At 50.1% G+C, this 24,976-nt stretch overlaps 1 protein-coding gene across 2 annotated transcripts in view; it reads left to right on the top strand.

Annotated features, from left to right (window-relative positions):
• Positions 1-24,976, top strand: part of LOC138301837 (cilia- and flagella-associated protein 337-like) — a 455,621-nt gene that overhangs the window by 250,929 nt on the left and 179,716 nt on the right. The gene's annotated exons all lie outside the window — the stretch shown is intronic.

Below are 24,976 nucleotides of genomic sequence, written 5' to 3' on the forward strand. Positions count from 1 at the left end.
TACAAGCAGCAGTAGCTGCATCTGAGCAGCATTTGCAATGTTCCACCGCTACTCAGTGCACCAGACTGACTGTCAAGGCCTGTCACTGGCCTGCAATTAAGCAGCTTTAGGTGAGTAAGGGTCATACACAGGATCTGAGAGGTCCTGTGCACATACTTCTCACAGGTTACCATTCACTAAACGGAAAGAAAGATTCTGGCAGCAAAAGTGAGCATTGCAGCACTAGGTAAAGTATACTTACTGGAGGTGCAATAATAAAAAAAAGCATTTGAAATGCAATGGGTCTCCCGTTTGCTCGAGTTAGAGCTATTAGTGTTGTAAACTCTTTACCGGACTTTTCTTGCCACATAAACTGAAAATGAAAAGTAAAACAGTTTCACATGAGCTAGCTGACGGCTGCCATGAGCGCAAAGCAGACACACAAAGGGAAACAGAAGTTCGCTTGCAGTGAAACATATCGACAAAACTGAAATTATCCATGTAGCCGGCAAAAGTGCAATTATCCATGTAACAGGGTCGATGTCATGCAAAGCGCTCGACTACTGCCCATCGAGATCGACCTGCCTACGAAATAAAGAGAAAAAGTAGTCCAGAAACCATATGGAAAACATGGAGCCTCGTATGTTTTCAGTTGTTGGCCGGTGCACTCGAGAAGGGCTAAACACCGGAAAAGACATGGGGGGTCATTACAACATTGGCGGTAAAAGGCGCTTACCGCCGTGCAGAAGACCGCCAATACACCGCCGCGGCATTCCGCCACAGCCATTATGACACACATCTCGGAATCCACCGAAATTCAGACACCCACACAAGACCGCCACACCAAAGGTCAGTGATAAACTGACGGAAACAAATCCTCCACCTCCACGCCAACAGAAACACGCCCATGCTATTACAGCCCACGAATCCACGCGGCGGTCTTTGAACCGCGGTATTCCATTGGCGGTACACACCGCCGCCCTCAAAATACACACACATCTCCAAAACACCGCCACATTGGACAATTCAAAATACACAGACCTGATACACATACAAACAACACTCCCACACACCCAACACAATATAAAACACACACCCACATCACCCACAAACCCCTACGACCAAAAATACGAGACAAAGGCGACAGAGAGAGAGCACAGAATAGACAACCCCAATACACAGAGGCACACAACACCATCACCCACACAACATCCACGCACAAAACACCACACACCACTACACTCACCACAACCATCACCACATACACCACCCCACACATCACCCACACCACCCCATGGCACGCCAAAGACACCCCCGCTTCTCCGAGGAGGAGCTCAGGGTCATGGTGGAGGAAATCGTCCGGGTAGAGCCACAGCTATTTTGCTCACAGGTACAGCACACATCAATAGCCAGGAAGATGGAGTTATGGTGCATGTTGGACTTTTGCTTTTGCAGGGTCATCCCCAGACTTTTTTGCCTCCTGCCTCCTATATTTTTCTGACATGTTGCTGTTGGCTTTTCAACTCTGAGCACTTTACCACTGCTAACCAGTGCTAAAGTGCATATGCTCTCCTGTTTAAATTGTATGTAAGTGGTTTATCCATGATTGGCATATTTGATTTACTAGTAAGTCCCTAGTAAGGGGCACTAGAGGTGCCAGGGCCTGTAAATCAAATGCTACTAGTGGGCCTGCAGCACTGGTTGTGCCACCCACATAAGTAGCTCTGTAATCATGTCTCAGACCTGCCACTGCAGTGTCTGTGTGTGTATTTTTACACTGTAAATTCGACTTGGCAAGTGTACCCACTTGCCAGGCCTAAACCTTCCCTTTTCTTACATGTAAGGCACCCCTAAGGTATGCCCTAGGTAGCCCCAAGGGCAGGGTGCAGTGTATGGATAAGGTAGGACATATAGTAATGTGGTTTATATGTCCTGACAGTGAAATCCTGCCAATTTCGTTTTCACTGTTGCAAGGTCTGTCTCTCTCTCATAGGATAATATGGGGGCTACCTTTAAATATGATTAAAGTGTAGATTCCCCTAGAGAGTAGATGGACAGGTGGAGTTTGGGATCCCTGAACTCACAATTTAAAAATACATCTTTTAGTAAAGTTGATTTTGAGATTGTGCGTTTGAAAATGCCACTTTTAGAAAGTGAGCATTTTCTTGCTTAAACCATTCTGTGACTCTGCCTTGTTTGTGGATTCCCTGTCTGGGTCAGTTTGACAGTTGGGTTGTTTTTCACCTCACACCAGACAGTGACACAAAGGGAGCTGGGGTGTAATCTGCATTTCCTGATTAGCCATCTCTGCTAGGAGGGAGGGGTGGAGTGGTCACTCTCATCTGAAAGGACTGTGCCCGCCTCTGACAATGCTGTCTCCAACCCCCTGGTGTGTGTCTGAGGCCTTGCCTGGACAAGGCAGGATTTCACAAGAAGGTGTGAGTCCCCTTTGAAGGAAGGTGACTTCAAAGACTAAAATGGGTATAAGAAGGGCACCCAAACTTACAAACTTTAGAAACACTTCTGGAATCAAGGGGAACCTCTGCCTGGAGAAGAGCTGATCGCTGAGGAACAAGTGCTGCCCTGCCTGTGACTGTGCTTTGTGGAGCTTTCCTGCAGTGCTGCTTCTGCCAGAGTAAGAGGGCAAAGACTGGACTTTGTGTGCCTTCCATCTTGAAGAAGAAATCTCCAAGGGCTTGATGTAGAGCTTGCCTCCTGTTATTGAAGTCTCAGGGATAGCAAAGACTTCTTCCTGCCAGCACCTGGAGTCTCTGGAGAGACCCCTACTCTGCTCTGTGGTGCCCTTCCAGTTCCGGGGACCCTGAAAGGAGAGGCTGGCAGCCTAAGGACAAAAATACACGCACCGAGCACCGTGCGGAGAAAAGATCGACGCGAATCCGATCGCGGCTGAGAAAACGACGCGACGCCGGTTCCGCAGCTGAGAAACGACGCCGCAGGAAACGCGACCGAAAAACCGACGCCCGGAGCAGGAGAAACGACGCGCAGCATCGCTGACGGAGGCTGAGAGATCGCACCCTGCGCCACGGGACTTTCGGATCGTCGTGTGGCTGGCTTTTTCAACGCGCACCGCCGTGCCGAGTTGTTTTCGACGCACACAGCCGTGCAGGGTTACTTTCGACGCACACCGCCCGTGCGGGGTTATTTTTGACGCAAACCAGGTACATTTACACGCTAGCAGCGCTAGTGTGTTGTTACAACTACCTAAAGACTCTTTTTATTTTAAACCTTTAAAAAATCATAACTTGACTTGTGTATGTTGGATTTTTGTCGTTTTGGTCTTGGTTTGTCTAGATAAATATTTCCTATTTTTCTAAACTGGTGTTGTGTCATTTTGTAGTGTTTTCATTAAGTTACTGTGTGTGTTGGTACAAATACTTTACGCCCAGCACTCTGAGGTTAAGCCTACTGCTCTGCCAAGCTACCAAGGGGGTAAGCAGGGGTTAGCTGAGGGTGATTCTCTTTTATCCTAACTAGAGTGAGGGTCCTTGCTTGAACAGGGGGTAACCTGACTGTCAACCAAAGACCCCATTTCTAACATTGGTGACCAGCGGTCGGGATTTGGACTTGTATTTGTACTTGACATACAGTAATTAAGTGTACACTACTGTTTTGATCTCAGACCACTACGTGACCACATACTACTTGTCTTGTGATTCTGCTTTTTGTTCTCTGATGTCCTCCTGGAAGTATTGATAATATTTTTGGACTTTGTTTTTTGGTTGTGAAGCCTTTGCAGAAATGGAAGTCAATTTCTGGCACCTATCTATGTATAAAAAGTGGCAGCTTAAAGCATTCTGCATGGAAAGGGGACTGGCTGTGAACAAGGAATCCAGAAGGGAGGATCTTGAGTCAGCCCTGTTTCAGGATGAATTGAAACGTTGTCAGGCAACACCACCAAATGAGTCTGAGGAGGATAACTACTCTGAGGAGGAGGATTACTCCAAAGAGGAGGGCAGTGGCCCTGAGGAGGGAACAGAAAGAGATGATAGGCTCCTAGCTCGAATCCGGAGTCTGGAAGAGTTTAAGAGGGCCGAGGAGAAGAGAGCCTTAGCCCTGGCAGAAAGGAGGAGGGACTTAGAGATTAAAAAAATGATTTATGCTTACGAGCTTAAATTGAAAGAGCTGGAAGTCATGAGGGCTGAGTCCAGCTGGAATGGTGGCAGCAACAATTGTATATCCAGTGATGCTGCAGAAGTGCACATGCCCAGAGAGGTGGTGCCCTACTTGAAGGAGGGAGTTAACACACGCCAGGAGGTTCAGGGGTATGAGGTAGCTCCAGTGATGCACAGGGTCTCTGAGGTAGATTGGGGAACTGGCATGGGGAGTCATATTCCTACTGGTGGGAGGGACACTCTACTGACTCTAGTTGAGAGTGACAGGGAGAGGGGTTCCCCCCAGGTAGAAGTCCTGGTTATGGAGTGTGAAGACATCCCAGAAGAGTGTGGGTTGAGTGTCAGGGACAGTCAGGTACTGTCTCACCAGTCTCAGGAGGGTGATGTGGGGTGCTTTTTCAAAGCAGAGTCACTGGATGGTTGGGTGAAGGGTACTTTGGTTAATTCATGTGAGGGGCTGAGTGATGTAATTGCTGGAGAGCATATGTCTAGTCCTTATTTTCCAGAGCTATGCCAACACCAGGTGGAGTGTGAGTTCTCTGACCCCAGGGAGCTTACAATGGAGGCAGACTTCTGGGTGAGTACCAGAGAGTCTGAAGAGGCATTTGGGGGTGCTCCTGAGAGGAGTGGTCTAGGTAGTTCCCAACCAGGTGAGGTAGGGAAGGATTGTAGTGTCCCAGGTAGGTCCCAGTGTAGTGGGATGGGTGAGGGACCCCATGTCCAGTCTCAGAGGAGAGGGAATGGGGATGGGTTGAGGCCCAAGGTGCCCGAGATCCGGTCCCAGGTCCTGGAGGGTTCCCTGCGGGAACCCCAGGAGGGGAGCCTAGCCTGTACCATAGGGCCATCTGTTGAGGGAGACCCCACAGTGTCAGGAGAACTTGGGGGGGCGGCTGTAGCCAGCGTCCCACCAGTTCTGGTGTCTGGCAGTACCACTCCTAGTGAGGGGTTGCAGAAGTCCAGACAGAGGGTTGAGAGGGGGTTGCGGACCCCAGTGGAGAACCTGGAGGATCAGGGGTCAGCTCTGAGAGCAGAGCCCCCCATGAATGACCTTGGTGAGACCATTTCTGGGTTGGGGGGAATCCAGACTCTGTCAGATGGGCAGAGGTCAGGAGACCTGCGCCAGCCAGACTCTTGTGTGGCCCTTCGGGACAGTGTGTCCCTTGAGGGGGGTAAGTGTGCCCCCCTGGAAGTCCTGGTGTGCCAGGCAATGGTTCAACCGCAGGGTGGTGACTCTGGGTTGAATGATCAGGTTCAGGGGGTAAACTCTGACCTGATGGGGGGTAAGTGTGCTCCCAAGGAAGTCCTGGTGTGCCAGGCAGTGGTTCAACCGCAGGGTGGTGACCCTGGGTTGGATGACCGGGTTCAGAGGGTAAACTCTGACCTGGTAGGGGGTAGGTATGCCCCCCAGGAAGTCCTGGGTTGCCAGGCAGTGATCCAGTCTGTGGGTACAGACCCTGGATTGGGAGGCCAGGTTAAGGGTGTCCCCCCTGACCTGGAGGAAGGGGCTACTGCTAACAGTACCCCTACCATGTTGTCTTCTGGGGGGGCCGCTCCTAGTTGGGTGGTTCAGGACCCCAGAAGAGAGGGCAGGGGGAGGGAAGCCTTACCCCTGGCCCTGGTCCAACCTGAAGGTACAGACCCCAGGTTGGAGGATCAGTTGCAGGTTAACATCCCTGCACTGATGGAAGAATTGTGCAGGACTGCTTCTACAAGCACCCTGACAGTTTTGGACTCTGGGGGTGCCGCTTCTGCAGGGAGGGTACAGAGCCCCAGAGGGGAGGACCAGGGTCAGGTTGTCATCCCTGACCTGGTGGAAGAGAGAGTGGTCAAAGGGTGCCAGGCACCTGGGGCTACCACCCCCCACTCTCCACAGTCACAGTGGTTAGAGAGGCCTGAGGTCGGGCTCTCATCCCTGACAGTTGTCTGGGGCCACTGTGGCTTACTGTCCTGGTGGACAGAGTTGCCCCTGGGGGGGGGAGGACGAGAGTCACACCCCGGGGGTGGAGTGGGCAACACCACTGTGTTGGCCCTGGTGGTACTATCTGCCCATTGCAGTACCTCTGTGAGCAAAGTAAAGTTAGGTGTTGCACAGATGGTGTCTGTAGATGTGGAGAAGGGTTCCCCATGGGTTAGCCTAGTGGGCCCTGAGAGTATGGACAGAGGGATCCAACTGGAGTCAGGAAGGCGTAGAACTGGAGCATGCCCCTGCTGTTGTGGGCCTGGGTCCCTGTTCTATCGCCCCAATCAGGGAAGTACATCAAGGTATTGATTGTTCTCCCCTGGCTTTAGGCTGGTAGGGGGTCGTGTTGGACTTTTGCTTTTGCAGGGTCATCCCCAGACTTTTTTGCCTCCTGCCTCCTATATTTTTCTGACATGTTGCTGTTGGCTTTTCAACTCTGAGCACTTTACCACTGCTAACCAGTGCTAAAGTGCATATGCTCTCCTGTTTAAATTGTATGTAAGTGGTTTATCCATGATTGGCATATTTGATTTACTAGTAAGTCCCTAGTAAGGGGCACTAGAGGTGCCAGGGCCTGTAAATCAAATGCTACTAGTGGGCCTGCAGCACTGGTTGTGCCACCCACATAAGTAGCTCTGTAATCATGTCTCAGACCTGCCACTGCAGTGTCTGTGTGTGTATTTTTACACTGTAAATTCGACTTGGCAAGTGTACCCACTTGCCAGGCCTAAACCTTCCCTTTTCTTACATGTAAGGCACCCCTAAGGTATGCCCTAGGTAGCCCCAAGGGCAGGGTGCAGTGTATGGATAAGGTAGGACATATAGTAATGTGGTTTATATGTCCTGACAGTGAAATCCTGCCAATTTCGTTTTCACTGTTGCAAGGTCTGTCTCTCTCTCATAGGATAATATGGGGGCTACCTTTAAATATGATTAAAGTGTAGATTCCCCTAGAGAGTAGATGGACAGGTGGAGTTTGGGATCCCTGAACTCACAATTTAAAAATACATCTTTTAGTAAAGTTGATTTTGAGATTGTGCGTTTGAAAATGCCACTTTTAGAAAGTGAGCATTTTCTTGCTTAAACCATTCTGTGACTCTGCCTTGTTTGTGGATTCCCTGTCTGGGTCAGTTTGACAGTTGGGTTGTTTTTCACCTCACACCAGACAGTGACACAAAGGGAGCTGGGGTGTAATCTGCATTTCCTGATTAGCCATCTCTGCTAGGAGGGAGGGGTGGAGTGGTCACTCTCATCTGAAAGGACTGTGCCCGCCTCTGACAATGCTGTCTCCAACCCCCTGGTGTGTGTCTGAGGCCTTGCCTGGACAAGGCAGGATTTCACAAGAAGGTGTGAGTCCCCTTTGAAGGAAGGTGACTTCAAAGACTAAAATGGGTATAAGAAGGGCACCCAAACTTACAAACTTTAGAAACACTTCTGGAATCAAGGGGAACCTCTGCCTGGAGAAGAGCTGATCGCTGAGGAACAAGTGCTGCCCTGCCTGTGACTGTGCTTTGTGGAGCTTTCCTGCAGTGCTGCTTCTGCCAGAGTAAGAGGGCAAAGACTGGACTTTGTGTGCCTTCCATCTTGAAGAAGAAATCTCCAAGGGCTTGATGTAGAGCTTGCCTCCTGTTATTGAAGTCTCAGGGATAGCAAAGACTTCTTCCTGCCAGCACCTGGAGTCTCTGGAGAGACCCCTACTCTGCTCTGTGGTGCCCTTCCAGTTCCGGGGACCCTGAAAGGAGAGGCTGGCAGCCTAAGGACAAAAATACACGCACCGAGCACCGTGCGGAGAAAAGATCGACGCGAATCCGATCGCGGCTGAGAAAACGACGCGACGCCGGTTCCGCAGCTGAGAAACGACGCCGCAGGAAACGCGACCGAAAAAACGACGCCCGGAGCAGGAGAAACGACGCGCAGCATCGCTGACGGAGGCTGAGAGATCGCACCCTGCGCCACGGGACTTTCGGATCGTCGTGTGGCTGGCTTTTTCAACGCGCACCGCCGTGCCGAGTTGTTTTCGACGCACACAGCCGTGCAGGGTTACTTTCGACGCACACCGCCCGTGCGGGGTTATTTTTGACGCAAACCAGGTACATTTACACGCTAGCAGCGCTAGTGTGTTGTTACAACTACCTAAAGACTCTTTTTATTTTAAACCTTTAAAAAATCATAACTTGACTTGTGTATGTTGGATTTTTGTCGTTTTGGTCTTGGTTTGTCTAGATAAATATTTCCTATTTTTCTAAACTGGTGTTGTGTCATTTTGTAGTGTTTTCATTAAGTTACTGTGTGTGTTGGTACAAATACTTTACGCCCAGCACTCTGAGGTTAAGCCTACTGCTCTGCCAAGCTACCAAGGGGGTAAGCAGGGGTTAGCTGAGGGTGATTCTCTTTTATCCTAACTAGAGTGAGGGTCCTTGCTTGAACAGGGGGTAACCTGACTGTCAACCAAAGACCCCATTTCTAACAGTGCAGAATAGTGGACAGGGTCAACGCCGTGGGACAGCACCCAAGAAATAGGGAGGACATCAGGAAGAGGTGGAACGACCTACAGGGGAAGGTGCGTTCAACAGTCTCCAGGCACAACATCGCGGTACAGCGGACTGGCGGCGGACCCCCACCTCCTCCCCCACAACTAACAACATGGGAGGAGCAAGTCTTGACCATCTTGCATCCTGAGGGCCTCTCAGGAGTCGGTGGAGGATGGGACACTGGTAAGTCAATTCTTAACTATCATATCCCCCACCCTACCTTCATGCTATCACACACCCCCTCCCTCACCCCCTCCCCTATCACTACAACTCCTCACTAATGTACCCATGACACCAACCACCCATCCCAACACCAAGCCCTGCATGACACAACTAAGCATGGACACTCATCACTAAAGCATGCCCACTGCACATACCCAGTACACCCCCCCAACCATCACCACACAACCCCACACCCAGGAATGCTTGCACTGGGGTACACAAACACCCACCCATTGCACACCATTACACACGCACATGCAATAATCATGCTCTTATGCCCCTGCAGGAACCCGAAGGACCGTCACCACACCAGAGGGTCCAGACAACACCACTCCACCCCCAGAAGAGGCCCACAGTGACGAGAGCAGCTCTGCCCTACTGGATCCTGATGACCAGCCCGGACCATCGTGGGCCTTGGGACAGTCGGTTCCCCTTGCACAGGCACAGCCCAACACCGACCTTCCACCCTCTGGTAACACCAGCACACCACCCACCCAGCGGGCCCAAACCTCCCTACCCAGGACAGGTCAATCAGCGGTGTGTCCACCACTACAGGGCACCCAGGGTAACCCACCACCCCAACAACAACAGGGACCTGGGGGCAGTGGTAGTGGGCACACGGTCCAGGGGACGGAGGCACAGGAACACAGGGGAACTGGGAGGGCTGCTGTGCGACAGGGGGCAGACAGGCCAAGGGAACCCACTCTCCACGAGGCCCTCTCCTCCATCATGGGAGCATACCACCACTCCCAGGAGACAATGGCGACGGTCCTGGACAAGTTGCAGGAGACCCTGCGCCTGCAGGACGAACTGTATTTGGGGTTCAGGGAGGAGCTCAGGACCATCAGCTCCACCCTGGGCACCATCGTAGGGGTGCTGAAAGACATACAGCAGACCTTGAGGGACACCGTGGCACTCCAAGGGGCCCCTGACACTAGCCAGGACGATGAACTGCTCACCACCTCCGCCGGCGCTAGTGGACAGGACGCCCCGCCACAGGACCAACACACCAGCGCCCCACCCCCTGCAGACGGACAACCACCACGCAAGCGGTCCCTGAGATCCAGGAACAGGACAGAGCAAGATGGCAAGACCCCCGCCAGGAAATGAGACCACCCTGATTGTCACCCCACTGTCCCACTTTGTTACCCTGTCCATACTTAAACTGCCCCAGCTCCACTTCCTATGCCCAGATGGGCAGTGCACCTTTGAGACTAATAGACTGGACTCTGCCATGGACATTCCTCCGCCATCACCCATCCTCATTTTACAACCCCCTCCCATTTCTGAGCACTTCAATAAACACCCTTGAAACACAAAACAATCTGGAGTCAGTCTGTGATTTAGTAAAAATGTATTATCAATGACAGTGTCATAATGGGTGTACCATTGTAAAGCCAACATACCTATGTCACACATCACAAGCACTTGAAGGATGCAAGCAGTTGACACGTAGGTAACCACACCTGTGAAACCGTAATGGGAGGGTACAACTCAGTTACCAAATAGTGATTTAAATCGAAAAACAGGATAGAGGTAGACCTGTGAAAGTTAATGTAATGCTAAAAAAGAAAATGTTCTCACCTGTGTCTCACTGGAAATATTGCTGTATGACTGACTCCCTGTTGTCGTTGTCTTCTTCATCAGCTTCATCCTCATTACTGTCCACAGGCTCCACAGGCTCCACAGCTGCTACAACACCGTCATCTGGATCATCCTCCTGCAGAAAAGGCACCTGGCGTCGCAAAGCCAAATTATTGAGCATTGAGCAGGCGATGATGATGTCGCACACCTTCTTCGTGAGTAGAATAGGGATCCACCTGTCATATGGAGGCACCTGAACCTGGCCTTCAGGAGGCCAAAGGTACGTTCGATCACCCTCCTAGTCCGCCCATGGGCCTCATTATAGCGTTCCTCTGCCCTGGTCCTGGGATTCCTCACTGGAGTCAATAGCCAGGACAGGTTGGGGTAACCAGAGTCCCCCAATAGCCATACACGGTGCCTCTGGAGATGACCCATCATATCAGGGATGCTGCTATTCCGCAGGATGTAGGCGTCATGCACTGAGCCAGGGAACATAGCATTTACCTGCGAGATGTACTGGTCTGCCAAACATACCATCTGGACATTCATCGAATGATAACTCTTCCGGTTCCTGTACACCTGTTCACTCCTGTGGGGGGGGACCAGAGCTACATGGGTCCCATCAATAGCACCTATGACGTTGGGGATATGTCCAAGGGCATAGAAGTCACCTTTCACTGTAGGCAAATCCTCCACCTCAGGGAAAATGATGTATCTCCTTACGTGTTTCAGCAGGGCAGACAACACTCTGGACAACACGTTGGAAAACATAGGCTGGGACATCCCTGATGCCATGGCCACAGTTGTCTGAAAAGACCCACTTGCAAGGAAATGGAGCACTGACAGCACCTGCACGTCAGGGGGGATTCCAGTCGGATGGCGGATTGGTGACATCAGGTCTGGCTCCAACTGGGTGCATAGTTCCTGGATTGTGGCACGGTCAAACCGGAAGGTTACGATGACATGTCGCTCTTCCATTGTGAACAGGTCCACCAGCGGTCGGTACACCGGCGGATTCCGCCATCTTCTCATATGTCCCAGCAGACGGTGCCTACGAAGGACAACAGCGAAGAACCAGTCATTATTCCTCCAGGTATGTACCCACAGTCACACACAAGACCACACCACTCACAAAACCCTTCCTGTATGTGTGTTGAGTGTAGGCCTAGCTATGTGTGACGCAGTAGTAAATGAAGCCATGTGGGCCCCTGAAATGGCGGCTGCCTGACCTCTAAAGTGGGACAATGGGATTGTGGGGTAACTGCGCTGGCGTTGCACACCTTCGCGGTAGGCGGTCGTAGACCGCGGCGCAATGCTGCATTGGAGCCCAGGAGCCAATGAACAGGTGCGCTGGCGGTGATGATGCGCACCGCTGCGGACGTCACCGCCGTGGATGTCACCGCCATTTTCTATCTCTTCAATCACTAGATACCTGACCTTCGACAGGAGAGGACCTACACTCCAAGTGCTGCAGTGACCTCGGTCTGGAAGTGACGATGGCTGCTGCGTCTGGGGAAATGGCCCCTGCCTTCACTGCACAGGAGTTGGAGAAACTGGTAGACGGGGTCCTCCCCCAGTACACGCTACTCTACGGTCCTCCAGACCAACAGGTTAGTACACAGGGAGCACGTTGTATGGGCTAGGCCCGAGTGGAGAGGGCTGGTTGGAAGAGGGAAGGGGGCAGAGTTCATAGAACATTAATGCATGGGAATGAATGGGCTACATGAGGGTATCACAGCAGACACAAGGGGGTGAGTACACAATCATTCGGCGGACTTTGCGTGCAGTGGAGGTGTCTGGGTGGAGGAGGTGGGCTGTGGGTGTCCCTAGGCCAGGGTGAGTTCGGTAGCCAAGGCTCCTCCGTAATGTAGGCCATGTGGCACTCTACCCCACCTCAGCAGAGTGCCAAGTCGAGGTATAGTTGCCCCTGTGGCATCCATGTGCGCAGATGTCTACCATTGCCATATAGGCCATATCCCAGAAATTGCATGTGCAGAGGGCAGGAGCACGGCGTAATGCAGGGGTCAGCTGCGTTTGTCTTGTCCGCCAACGGTAGCGGTATGCCATGCACTAAAACCCTCTTTCTTCTGTCTCCCCCCCTTTTTCTGCTCTCCCTGTCCTTTTGTACATCAGCATCACCAGGCGGAGGTACAGTGGCACCGGAGCACGAGGGAGCTGCATCCCACATGGCCATGGAGGGCCACGGACCACGGACTCAGAATGCACCAGTGGGACGGAGGGCGAGGGGAGCTTCACGTCGGCCACCGGATCACCAAGCAGCGTCACGGACTCATTCGACGATGTGGGCTCCCTTGCGGTGGCGGCACCCTCTGTGCCCCCCACCTCTACAGGTACAGCCGCCACCTCCCCTACCAGCACCGCCCTCCCAGCAGCCCCTCAGCGTTCGCCCCGTGCCCGCTCACCCAGGAGGGTGGGCATCACCTTCACCCCAGGCACCTCAGGCCCTGCCCCAGTTACCCCTGCTGCCCTCAGTGAGGAGGCCATTGACCTCCTCAGGTCACTCACTGTTGGGCAGTCTACCATTGTGAATGCCATCCAGGGTGTAGAACGAGAGTTGCAACACGGTAATGCATTCCTGGAGGGCATTCATTCTGGTCAGGCTATCCTTCAGCGAACCCTGCAATCTTTGGCCTCAGCACTGATGGCAGCCATTGTCCCTGTGTCTAGCCTCCCTCCTCCAACTTCCTCCACCCAGACCCAATCTCCTGTACCCCAGCCCATCCCAAGCACACCTACAGACCAGCATGCACACAAGTCAACACACACAAGTAGCTCAAGCAAACATAGGCACCACACACACCACAGGCACTCACGCAAGCCTCAGCCGCATACAGACACAACAACATCCACTGCCTCCACTGTGTCCCCCTCCTCCTCTTCTCCCTCCTCACTCCCAGTCTCGTCTACACACACACCTGCATGCACCACATCTACAGGCACCATGAATCGCACCAGGACACCAAGCACCACAAGCCGCTCACCTGTACTCACCACCTCCACTGCCATTTACACGTCCCCTGTGTCCTCTCCCAGTGTGTCTGTGACGCCCCCTCCCAAAGTACACAAACGCCGGCAATCACTCACCCAACATCCATCCACCTCACAACAGCCTCCAGTACCTGCACCTGCACCCAAAACACCTAAAGTGACACCTCCTACAGCCACCTCCTCTTCCTCCACTCCCAGACCCCCTCCAGCTACCTATCCCAGTGTTCGTCAGAAACTGTCCCTCTGTAAAGATTACCTTTTTGCCCCCACCCCCTCTCCAATTCATCAGTCCCGTCGTAGCGCCTCAGCCAAAAAGCCTCCAATACCAGTGGTGCCTGTTCAAGGTTTTTGGAGTGCACCAGCCACCAGGGCAGGCAGTAGGACCTGGAGCCAAGGCACTGGCAGCCCACCACCTGTAAAGGCTCTAAAATTGGAGAGTGGACGACGGGACCGTGTTAAGACTCCTGGTGGGAAAACAACTGCCATGGGTACCAAGGGGATTGTAGAGTCAGCTGTGACTCCACCAAAGGTGGGGAAGGGCCAGAGGAAGTCTCCCCAGCCTGTTGTGAGTGTCACGGCGGAGAAGTGCGCCATCATTTCCAGCGGTCGAGACACAACCGCCAGCACCGTCGGTACTGGTCCAGAGACCACCGCCAGAGTCACAGCCCAGGAGGGCCCAAGTATCGTCACTGGTCAGGAGACCACCGCCTTAGTCACAGCCCAGGAGGGCCCAAGTATCGTCACTGGTCAGGAGACTACCGCCGGAGTCACAGCCCAGGAGGGCCCAAGTATCGTCACTGGTCAGGAGACCACTGCCACCGCCGGAGTCAGTGCCCTGGAGGGCCCCGGCTGCCACAGCCCCGCTGGGCAATGATGAAACGTCATGCCACACACCAATGTCCAGTGTAGAAGACGTCATGCCACACACCAATGTCCTTATCAGAACCGCCATGGCAAAGCACCGCTGAACAGGGCAAAGACTGCCATGGCAAAGCACCGCTGAACAGTCCTGAACTGCCATGGCAAAGCACCGCCGAACAGGGCAAAGACCGCCATGTCAAAGCACCGCTGAACAGGGCAAAGACCGCCATGGCAAAGCACAGCTGAACAGTCCTGAACCGCCATGGCAAAGCACCGCTGAACAGGGCAAAGACCGCCATGTCAAAGCACCGCTGAACAGGGCAAAGACCGCCATGGCAAAGCACCGCTGAACAGTCCTGAACCGCCATGGCAAAGCACCTCTGAACAGGGCAAAGACCGCCATGTCAAAGCACCGCTGAACATGGCAAAGACCGCCATGGCAAAGCACCGCTGAACAGGGCAAAGACCGCCATGGCAAAGCACCGCTGAACAGGGCAAAGACCGCCATGGCAAAGCACAGCTGAACAGTCCTGAACCACCACGGCAAAGCACCGCTGAACAGGGCAAAGACCGCCATGTCAAAGCACTGCTGAACAGGGCAAAGACCGCCATGGCAAAGCACTGCTGAACAGGGCAATGCACCGGGTAGGAATGAATGGACCGCCACATCATGCATCCTTATCCCATGTGCAGCTGGGACAGTGACAGGACACGACCTTTCACGGGGAGACTCATCCAGTCTGGGCACCAGTCCCCCCCAGTACCAGTAGAGACCTGCATCAACTTGAGAGACTGTGGCTTTGCACTCCCCAGGACGGCACAGTGGGCAAACCACCCACTGTAGAGACTTGAGAGACTGTGGCTTTGCACTCCCCAGGATGACACAGTGGGCAAACCACCGACTGTATGGACTTGAGAGACTGTGGCTTTGCACTCCCCAGGATGGTACAGTGGGCAAGCCACCCACTGTAGAGACTTGAGAGACTGTGGCTTTGCACTCCCCAGGAGGGCACAGTGGGCAAACCACCCACTGTATGGACTTGAGAGACTGTGGCTTTGCACTCCCCAGGATGGCACAGTGGGCAAACCACCCACTGTAGAGACTTGATAGACTGTGGCTTTGCACTCCCCAGGACGACACAGTGGGCAAACCACCCACTGTATGGACTTGAGAGACTGTGGCTTTGCACTCCCCAGGATGGTACAGTGGGCAAGCCACCCACTGTAGAGACTTGAGAGACTGTGGCTTTGCACTCCCCAGGATGGCACAGTGGGCAAACCACCCACTGTATGGACTTGAGAGACTGTGGCTTTGCACTCCCCAGGATGGTACAGTGGGCAACCCACCCACTGTAGAGACTTGAGAGACTGTGGCTTTGCACTCCCCAGGATGGCATAAATGGGCATGGAGCCCCGTCGTGGATCTGGCTTTGCAGTCATTCGGCTGAGGTGCCCCCCCTTCACTTCCCCCTTACCTTCCCCCTGAGGTGCCAGTAGTATTTCTATCTGATGCCCCGGCTTGTGGTCAGGTATCGTTTGTGGGCCTCGCCCATGCATTTTTTGACTGTTGGTGCACGGACATTGTTATGTACATATCTGCACTACTTCTCGTATTGTATATAATTATGGCTGATTTTCAAATATATATCTGTATATTTTTGTATGAGATGTATATTGGCACATTACAATGTTTGACCGAATTTCGCTTTGTGTTTTCATTCTTCCGGGGGGATTGTGGGTTGTTACTGTGATTTTTTGTGAATGCATTGGTGTGTATGTTGTAATATGCGAGGGTGGGGGTGGGGGTGTTTGGTGTGTGTCTCCCTAACTTTTGCCTCCCCCCCCCTATGTCATAGGTGCAGTACTCACCGTTGTCTGCGGCGCCTACGTAGCTGTTGGTCGTAGAGGAGCAGAAACACAAGGGCAGGGAGTATTTGGAGTTCCGGCTCCATGGATTCCTCGTTCCTCGAGGGATATGTTCAGGTGAGCGCTTTCCCATAGCAAAAGCTGTTTCCGCCGTGTTTTTATCCACTGTGAATCCGCCCCGGAAAAGGTGGCGGATTGGCGGGTTGTAATACTGTGGGCGGTACATTGTCTTCCGCATGTCTGTTGGCGGTGACCGCCACGCTGCTTGTCTGTACCGCCATGGCGGGCGATGTGTTAAAGTGGCTGTCTTTGTTGGCGGTTTCCGCCAGAGTCATAATTCCCTTTTTTTGTCCGCCGGCCTGTTTGCGGTATTTCCGCAGCTTTAACACCGTCCGCCAGGGTTGTAATGACCACCATGATGTATGCATGCCCTTCACTAATGAAATCAAGCAAATTTTAAAAGGCAAGCCCACAAACCAACCAAACTGATGGGCGTGGTTAAAAGCCCACAGAGAGATTACACCAGGGATAGATCGCTTTGCATGCTCGACCCTAAAAAAGGTCTGTAAAAATTAATCATGTGCCAAAGGGCAGCTCTGTGCATTTGTTTTCAGGTACATTCTTTGTCCTTTGTCCGAATAAATATTACCTCTAATGACAGTCTTAGCTCAATCGAGTTATATTCTTGGTCTTAATGAGTGGCACTGGATCAGCCTGATAATTTTTTCCCACTTCTGCAGCCATCAAGGACATTAACATATTTGTTTTCCCTAACAGAAAAAGACAATCTGAGAAAGATGTTGTCAAAAGGGCTGCAGTCTTTGGGCTAGGAGAAAGACTAGTTACAAGGAGTAGTTATGGAAAAAGAAACTTGCATGAGAAAGGTGCTTGAGAAAATTGTCTTTGATGAGTTGAACTGGAAGGAGATACACATGGGTGATGCACAGGAGTTAGAAGGGTGATGAGGCACATTAGAAGAGGAGGGTGAGGTATGAGATGAGAGGAGCAGGAAACTGCAAAACATGTGGCTCATGGGGGTACTGTCTTGCGTGGGGAGACATGCTCTTACCTCCACCAAAGTTGGACAGTAGGATGTCAGGACCGTCGGGACCACTTCAGTCTACCACCCATGATGCTAGATCCACACAACTCATCAGGAAAGGGGACCCACACCTCTGGTCGTCGATGGAGAGATGTGCCTGCTGAAGCAGGGGAGTGACTCCTTCACTCCAAGAGAGATTCCTTCGTTCTTCTGGTGTAGGCTGAAGACAGGCTGTCATCTGAGGATGCACGACTGGGAAACAGTTGCTGTCAGGAGCTGAAGTTACAATGCTGCAGAAGTCGACTTTGCTTCTTTGTTGCAGTTTGTAAAGTTCCTGGAGGGTCCAGATACAGTTTATTTGGTGAAAAGGTGAAGAAAAGGATGCAGAGGATTCCTGCTGGAGTATTGCAATCCGAATATGAAGAACCACCCAAGAGAGAGACCCTAAATAGCTCTGAAAGGGGGAATGGTCAGCTACACAGGTAAGCACCTATCAGGAGAGGGCTCTGATGTCACCTGCTGGCACTGGCCACTCAGATGCTCCCAGAGTTCCCTGCCAACTTAGAATCCAAGATGGCAAAACACAGGGACCCTCTAGAGGAGCTCTGAGCACCACCCCTGGCGTTGTGTTGGACAGGGGAGTGGTCACTCCCCTTTCCTTTGTCCAGTTTTGTGCCCAGAGCAGGGACTGGGGGTCCCTGAACCGGTGTAGACCAGATTATGCAAAGAGGGCACCAAATGTGCCCTTCAAAGCATTTCCAGTGTCTTGGGGAGGCTACCCCTCCCAAGCCTGTGGCACCTATTCCCAAAAGGAAAGGGTGCGACAGCCCTCTCCCAAAGGAAATCCTTTGTTCTGTGTTCCTGGGCTTGAGCTGCTCAAGCAACAGGAGGGAAGAAACCTGTCTGCAAGCTGGCAGCAGCTAGGGCTGCCTGGAAAACCTCAGAAGGCTGGAATGACAATACTGGGGGTCCTCTAAGGAGCCCCCAGAGTGCATTGAATCATACAACTAATTCTTGCAAAAGCTTTGGGGTATGATTCTATTATATTTGATACCAAACATGCCTATATTCGGAGTTACCATTATGTAGTTGGACATAGGTAGTGACCCATGTCCAGTACACGTGTAAAATGGCATCCCCACACTCACGAAGTCTGGGAAAATGGCCCTGGAGTTCTTGGGAGCACCTCTGCTAGTGTAGGGGTGCCCTCACACACACACGTACTCTGCACCTGCCCTCAGGCCTGGAGGCCCTGCTATAGGGGTTACTTATAAGTGAGCTGGTGCAGTGTAAATGGCAGTGAAAGGGTGCATGCACCTTTTCACACAGGCTGCAATGGCAGTCCTGTGGAAGCCTTTGCATGGGCTCCCTATGGGTGGCAAAAAAATATGCTGCAGCCCATAGGGATCCCCTGGAACCCCAATGCCCTGGGTACCTAGGTACCTTGTACTAGCGACTTATAAGGGGGCACCAGTATGCCACTTGTGGGTGAAATACTGGGTTACCAGTATGCAATAACCATAATTTAAGGGAGCGAGTATAGCTACTGGGATCCTGATTAGCAGGATCCAGTAGACAGAGTCAAACACACTGACAAACAGGCTAAAAAGTGGGGGTAACCAAACTAGGAAGAGGCTACTTTCCTACAGAAAAGAATGAGCGGGAAACTGAAAGATGGAAAGAGAACAGGAGATGATGTGAAGAGAGTCCTGGTGTGTAACGAAAAATGAAAGTCTTGATTGTGCTAATCGTTATCGTCTGTTTCCTGGACGAACTGCTAAATCTAATGCATAATCCACTAATTTATTTTACTTCACCATACAGGTAGAGCTGGAGTGGAAATGCCAACAGTGGAATACCCTGGTTTTAACACTTTGTTTTAGTCCTAGGATTTCCCATGGTTTCTTATTAACACACAGCAATTCAAGCTCATCAAATTTTACAAAAAATGACCCCTTACATGTATTTACCTTATGTCATCAAATAACTGCCTTCTTGAACTCTCTATAAAGTGTCACTAATTTGTCACACATAAGGCAATGAAATGTCACCCATAAATGCATTGAAAACCTGTAAGTATCACACATAAGTGCAAACTTGACAGCTATGCCCATCATTTTCAGGGAAAACTACATTTTCTACCCACAAGTTGAGAATTTCTACGCGTGTGGGGTTTCAGTTGAAAATCAAGGTCTTCTTAAGTCTTTGGTCGTTAGATAAAGAGTTTCCACACCTCTAAAGTCAAGCTCACGCAGCGCTCCCACCATTTACACTTTTTGTTAATATTTCTTTAGGAGTCGGAAACACTGCAAACAACTTAATATAAAACTCAGACTAATGCCTCACTGTAAAAGATTAGGTAACACAGATCTTGCCCTGCTCCCATTGGACTAATTACCGCTGTCCATGCAGTCAAGTGTGATCATTTTCTGTTCTCCGGGGATGAGTTTCCCATTAAGCCGACGCCAATTGCTTTAGTACTGTTGACTACATCTAAGCACCGTTGCAGAACCAGACCGTTTTATTCTTCTCATGGGATTTTTAAACTGCAGGACATCTGCTGTAGAAAATGAAAATGCATCCGAAGGACTAACCTCATGACGTCACTCCATGTAATGGCTGCTTGAATAATGTGTAAACCCATGGAAACGAAATGTCATTTTTGCACTTTTGGACTTCACAGTGCCTCTCTAGTTTCTTTTCTTTCAGATGAGGACCTCCCGAGCCTCGCCCCCTTAACGCTTTACTCCTCACCTCCTCCTATATACCCTTCAACTAGAGTGCATCTCTATTGAGTTTGCTCTGCTAACCTAAGGTGCTGTGCCCCCATTATACCATTAGCACTTCTTTCTTTTACACTCCATTAACCTCCCAGCGCTGCTCCTTTTTATGTGTCTTCTGCTATTTTCTACTGTGTTTTTTTTTTATTTCAGAACGATTATGTTATTGATTTTTTCCATTGTAATTTTTTTTTTAATATGAACTGCATAAGAAATAAACCACTTCAAGGGTGCAATACATTGTATCTGGCACATAGCAGTTGCAGTATTGTCTAAATCTGTACCTGGGATGGATCTCTGCATATCTACTGGGAAAGAATAGTTTCTATACGTACATCCAAGGTAATGAGAATATTCTTCCTAAATCTCTTGCAAACGTCTGTGGAAAGCTCTAAAAAATGTAGCCATGACTACCGAGACACATCTAACTGAGGCTCTGGTCTGCTGATTCCGAATATACTCAATGCAGCTTGAAACTCAGGTGTTCTTTAATCACCTGGACATCAATAAAGTTCTGGGATAAGCCAAGTCCTGGATACGTTTGCTTTCCTAAAGCCTAACTGGAAGAAAATATATACATTCTAATTCTTGGTTTCATGGACAGCTTGAAGAAATTACAGCAAAGGACACCTCGACTGGAGTAAACAGTACTTCTCTTGCAGTTAAAAGGATGTGGCCCAGTGTAAGGCATACCTTAAATAAAGAGATCTTCTTTCACGCCATGTCTGACTTTCTCTGTTCTCAGATTCATCAGGTCACAAAAGCTTCTCAAAAACTGTTTGAGGTGGTTAAAGGCTCTTCTTTTTCTAACAGGAACTTCCCAGCTTCACAGATACCCTGTGAGAACCAGACAATATTCTTTCTGTCTAAAATTAAAAATAACCATAAATCTCTTAAAGTTCTTCAGTCACGCTTTCCTCCTACATCAGAAACACATACAGCAGATTTGCTAACTTCGAGCTGGACCCTTCTCCAACAGATTCCAGTGGCTCTTGAGCACCTATACCACATCAATACTGCACCTGGTATTGTCAACAGGGTCACGGGCCTCATCAATGTATCTCTTTCCTCAGGTTCCACAACTGCCAATTGGAAAGTGAGTGTTGTCACCTTCAGGTTGAGCAAGAACAGTTGGCTTCAGTTACCGCATCACTTTACTGCTGGCTTTGAGTAGAATATCTGAGAAAATAGTGAGAAAATAACTTGACATTTACTACAAAGACAGGGAAGAACTGAACCCTGGGCAGCTTGCTTTTCATCCAAGGAGAGGCACAGACACAGCACTGGCCCTCAATGTTGATGCGCTCCATTACTATGTGGACAAACGGTGTGCAGCTGGAGTCATCCCCTTCACCTCTACGCTATGCTTGGTATGGTTGACCATCACACCCTGTCTAACAGACTCAAGGATCTGGGCATGTCTGGGCCAGCTGATGCATTCCTCTCTTTTTTTGTCAGAGCAGAACCAATATTTTAGTCTGCTGCTTTTTCAGCTCACAAGCTTTAAGATGTGATGTGGGGTTGTGCAAGAATCCTCTCTGTCCCCCATGATTTTTAACACATATTTCAGACTTTTTACTTAGCTTATTGGGGATTTTGGAAGTAAGGCAGTCTCTTATGCCAATTTACACCCAAAACACAGTTGGATTTACTCATTCTGGTGAGTGGAGCTGGGAACTCCACCACAAAACTCATCTCAAGTTACCTCCTTCTGAGTATCCTTTGAAGAAGACCTCTGTTTTAGCATGCAGATCATCTCATACGCCTCTATCTCTTTTTTTTGCCTTGAAACACCTAAGGAAAGTGGTCACATTTCTGTCTCCTAATTTTCATCCTCACGCACTCTATGCTTTAATGGATTGATTATTTCACAATCATTATTTAGATCTTACAGATTTTGCTAAGGTAACAGAACTTTGACAAAAAGTTTGAACATATGTCTAGTTCCCAGAGAAATCACCGTTAGTGGACAGGGATCATAAGGCTCAAATTTAAAGCACTGTATATAATGCATAAATTTTTTTGATGAAACTGAGCGGTCAAGTGTGCAAGAATGTTTTTCACCCTAGCACCCTTCTTGAGCCCCGTGCTTTAATCTACACTTACATGTTCTGTGTTCCAATTGTTTTTGGTCAGGTGGTCAATCTCTATACTACTAAGGACCCAAATCCAGAAATGAGCTATATTGTAGCCCTGTACTCCATTCACAATCACCTGCCCTACAGGAAAGCACTCAAAACATTCCTGTTGTTTTGCTCTAGCTCCTGTGCCTTTTTTCCTACCTCTTTATCTCAGGTTTGTCCTGCAACCTTTAGCTCCAATATGCTGTTTCATGGCGGCTGTATTCACTTTACAAATATTAAATCAATCAGCACAACACTTTCTTACAAGGGATAGTAACTTTTCCTCTCAGAACTGCTGACCAGTGCTAAAGTGCAAGTTCTCCCTATGTGAAATTGTATGTGTAATTGGCTTGTCCATAATTGGCATATTTGATTTACTAGTAAGTCCCTAGTAAAGTGCACTAGAGGTGCCTATGGCCTGTAATCAGTGCTACTAGTGGGCCTGCATCACTGATTGTGCCACCCACATGAGTAGGCCTGCAAACATGGCTCAGACCTGCCACTGCAATGTCTGTGTGTGCAGTTTTTAAACTGCCAATTCAACTGGGCAAGTGTACCCACTTGCCAAGCCCATACCTTCCTTTTTTTATTCATGTAAGGCACCTTAAGGTAGGCCCTAGGTAGCCCCATGGTCAGGGTGCAGTGTATGTTAAAGGTGGGACATGTACTGATGTGTTTTACATATCCTAACATGTCCTAAGAGTAAAATACTGCCAAATTTGTTTTTCAGTGTTGCAAGGCCAATCCCTCTCATAGGGTCACATGGGGGCTGCCTTTAAATATTCTTAAAGTGAAGTTTTCCTTTGAGAGCAGATAGAAATAAGGAGTATGGTATCTCTGAACTCACAATTTAAAAGTACATCATTTAGTGAAGGTGGTTTTTAGACTGTTAGTTTGAGAATGCCACTTTTAGAAAGTAGGCATTTTCTTGCTTAAACCATTCTGTGACTTTGCCTGTTGTGGATTCCCTGTCTGGGTCAGATTACCAGTTGGGCTGTTTGTGCATCTCCATTAGGCAGTGACACAAAGGGCGCTGGGGTGTAACCTGCATATCCTGATGGGCCATCTGGTCTAGGCTGGAGGGAGGAGTGGTCACTTACACCTGAAAGGGATGTGCTGGGCCTTACACAAAGCAGTCTCCAACCCCTTGGTGTGTGTCTGGAGTCAGGTGTGGGCAAGGCAGGATCCTGTAAACAACAGAGACTTTTCTTTGAAATTTGGCAACTTCAAAGGCAGAAAGGGGTATAAGTAGTGCACCCAAACCCCCAGATTTTCTGATCATCTCAAGGATTCAAGAGGAACCTTTGCCAGGAGAAGAGCTGAAGGAGAAGTGCTGCCCCTGCCTGTGCTATCTTGCAGTTGCTGTGTCTGCCTGAGAAAGGGGACAGAGACTGGAATTTGTGGTATATTCCTGCTTTAGGGGTACCTCCAAGTGCTTCAACTGAGCTTGCCCACTGTTCTGAAGTTTCAGGGCCATCAAAGACTTCCTCTGCCAGCACCTGGACTCTCTGCTGAGACCCCTGCCCTGCCAAGTGGTGCCTAAACTAGTCCCTGGGCCCAGAAGCTGGTGAAAAACTGGAAGAACCAAGTGCACCAACTTCTGATGACCCCGGACTGGCGCCTGCTGCTGAAATCCACGCCGCTGCCTGCAACTGAAGCCATTGTCCTCACTGGAGTGCGACTACCCCGCAGGCCTGACGCCGCAGCAGCCTCACCGATGTCCGCAACTCCATGAGTCCCGAAGTGCTGTGTCACTGACATCCATGACACCTGACTTCGCCGCACCACGCCATGACCCCCAGATTTCAACCCCGCCGGAAGTGCATGGATCCAATGCTTTGCACCGACACCGCCTCACCTTCACCGCTCTGCAGCAACGACCCGCAAAGACTCCTTAATTCTGCACCACCGGAACCAACGCCGCACTGGATCCAGTGACACCTCGATACCCGACTCCGTGCGCCGGCTTGTTTCCTCGTTTTCACTAGTTACTGTACCTGGGGGTTTGTGTGACTCCATGACCGGTGCCATTAGCATCGGATTGTTGGGAACGTCTCTGTCATTATGCCGTGATATCACCAATTCAAAACATTTGTGTTTTTAAGCGCCATATGGAAGTTTAATCTCTTAACCCCTTCGCTGCCAGGCCTTTTCCCACTCAGGTGCCAGGCCTTTTTTTGGTTATTTGGGGCAGTTCGCCCTTAGGCCCTCATAACGTTTTGTCCACATAAGCTACCCACGCCAAAATTGCATCTTTTTTTCATACATCCTAGGGATTCTAGAGGTACCCAGAGTTTGTGGGTTCCCCTGGAGGAGACCAAGAAATTAGCCAAAATACAGCACAAATTTCATTTTTTTTTTAAATGGAAAAAAGGGCTGCAGAAGAAGGCTGGTGTTTCTTTCCCTGAAAATGGCATCAACAAAGGGTTTGCAGTGCTCAAATCACCATCTTCCCCGCTTTCAGGAACAGGCAGACTTGAGTCAGAAAACCACATTTTTCAACACATCTTTGGCATTTTACTGGGACATACCCCATTTTTACTGTTTTTTGTGCTTTTAGCCCCCTTCCAGTTAGTGACAGAAATGGGTGTGAAAGCAATGCTGGATCCCAGACAGCTAACCATTCCTGAAATGTAGACAAAATTCAGAATTCAGCAGGGAGTCATTTGTGTAGATCCTACAAGATTTTCTTACAGAAAATAACAGCTGAAATAAAATAAATTTTGAAACTGAGCTGAAAAAAACAGCCATTTCTCCACATTTTACTCTGTAACTTTTTCCTACAATGTTAGATTTTCAAAAGCAATATACTGTTACATCTGCTGGACTCTTCTGGTTGTACAGATCTATAGGGCTTGTAGGTTCCACAAGAACCCTAGGTACCCA

Source organism: Pleurodeles waltl, chromosome 1_2 (genome assembly GCF_031143425.1).
Source record: "Pleurodeles waltl isolate 20211129_DDA chromosome 1_2, aPleWal1.hap1.20221129, whole genome shotgun sequence".
NCBI lineage: Eukaryota > Metazoa > Chordata > Amphibia > Caudata > Salamandridae > Pleurodeles > Pleurodeles waltl.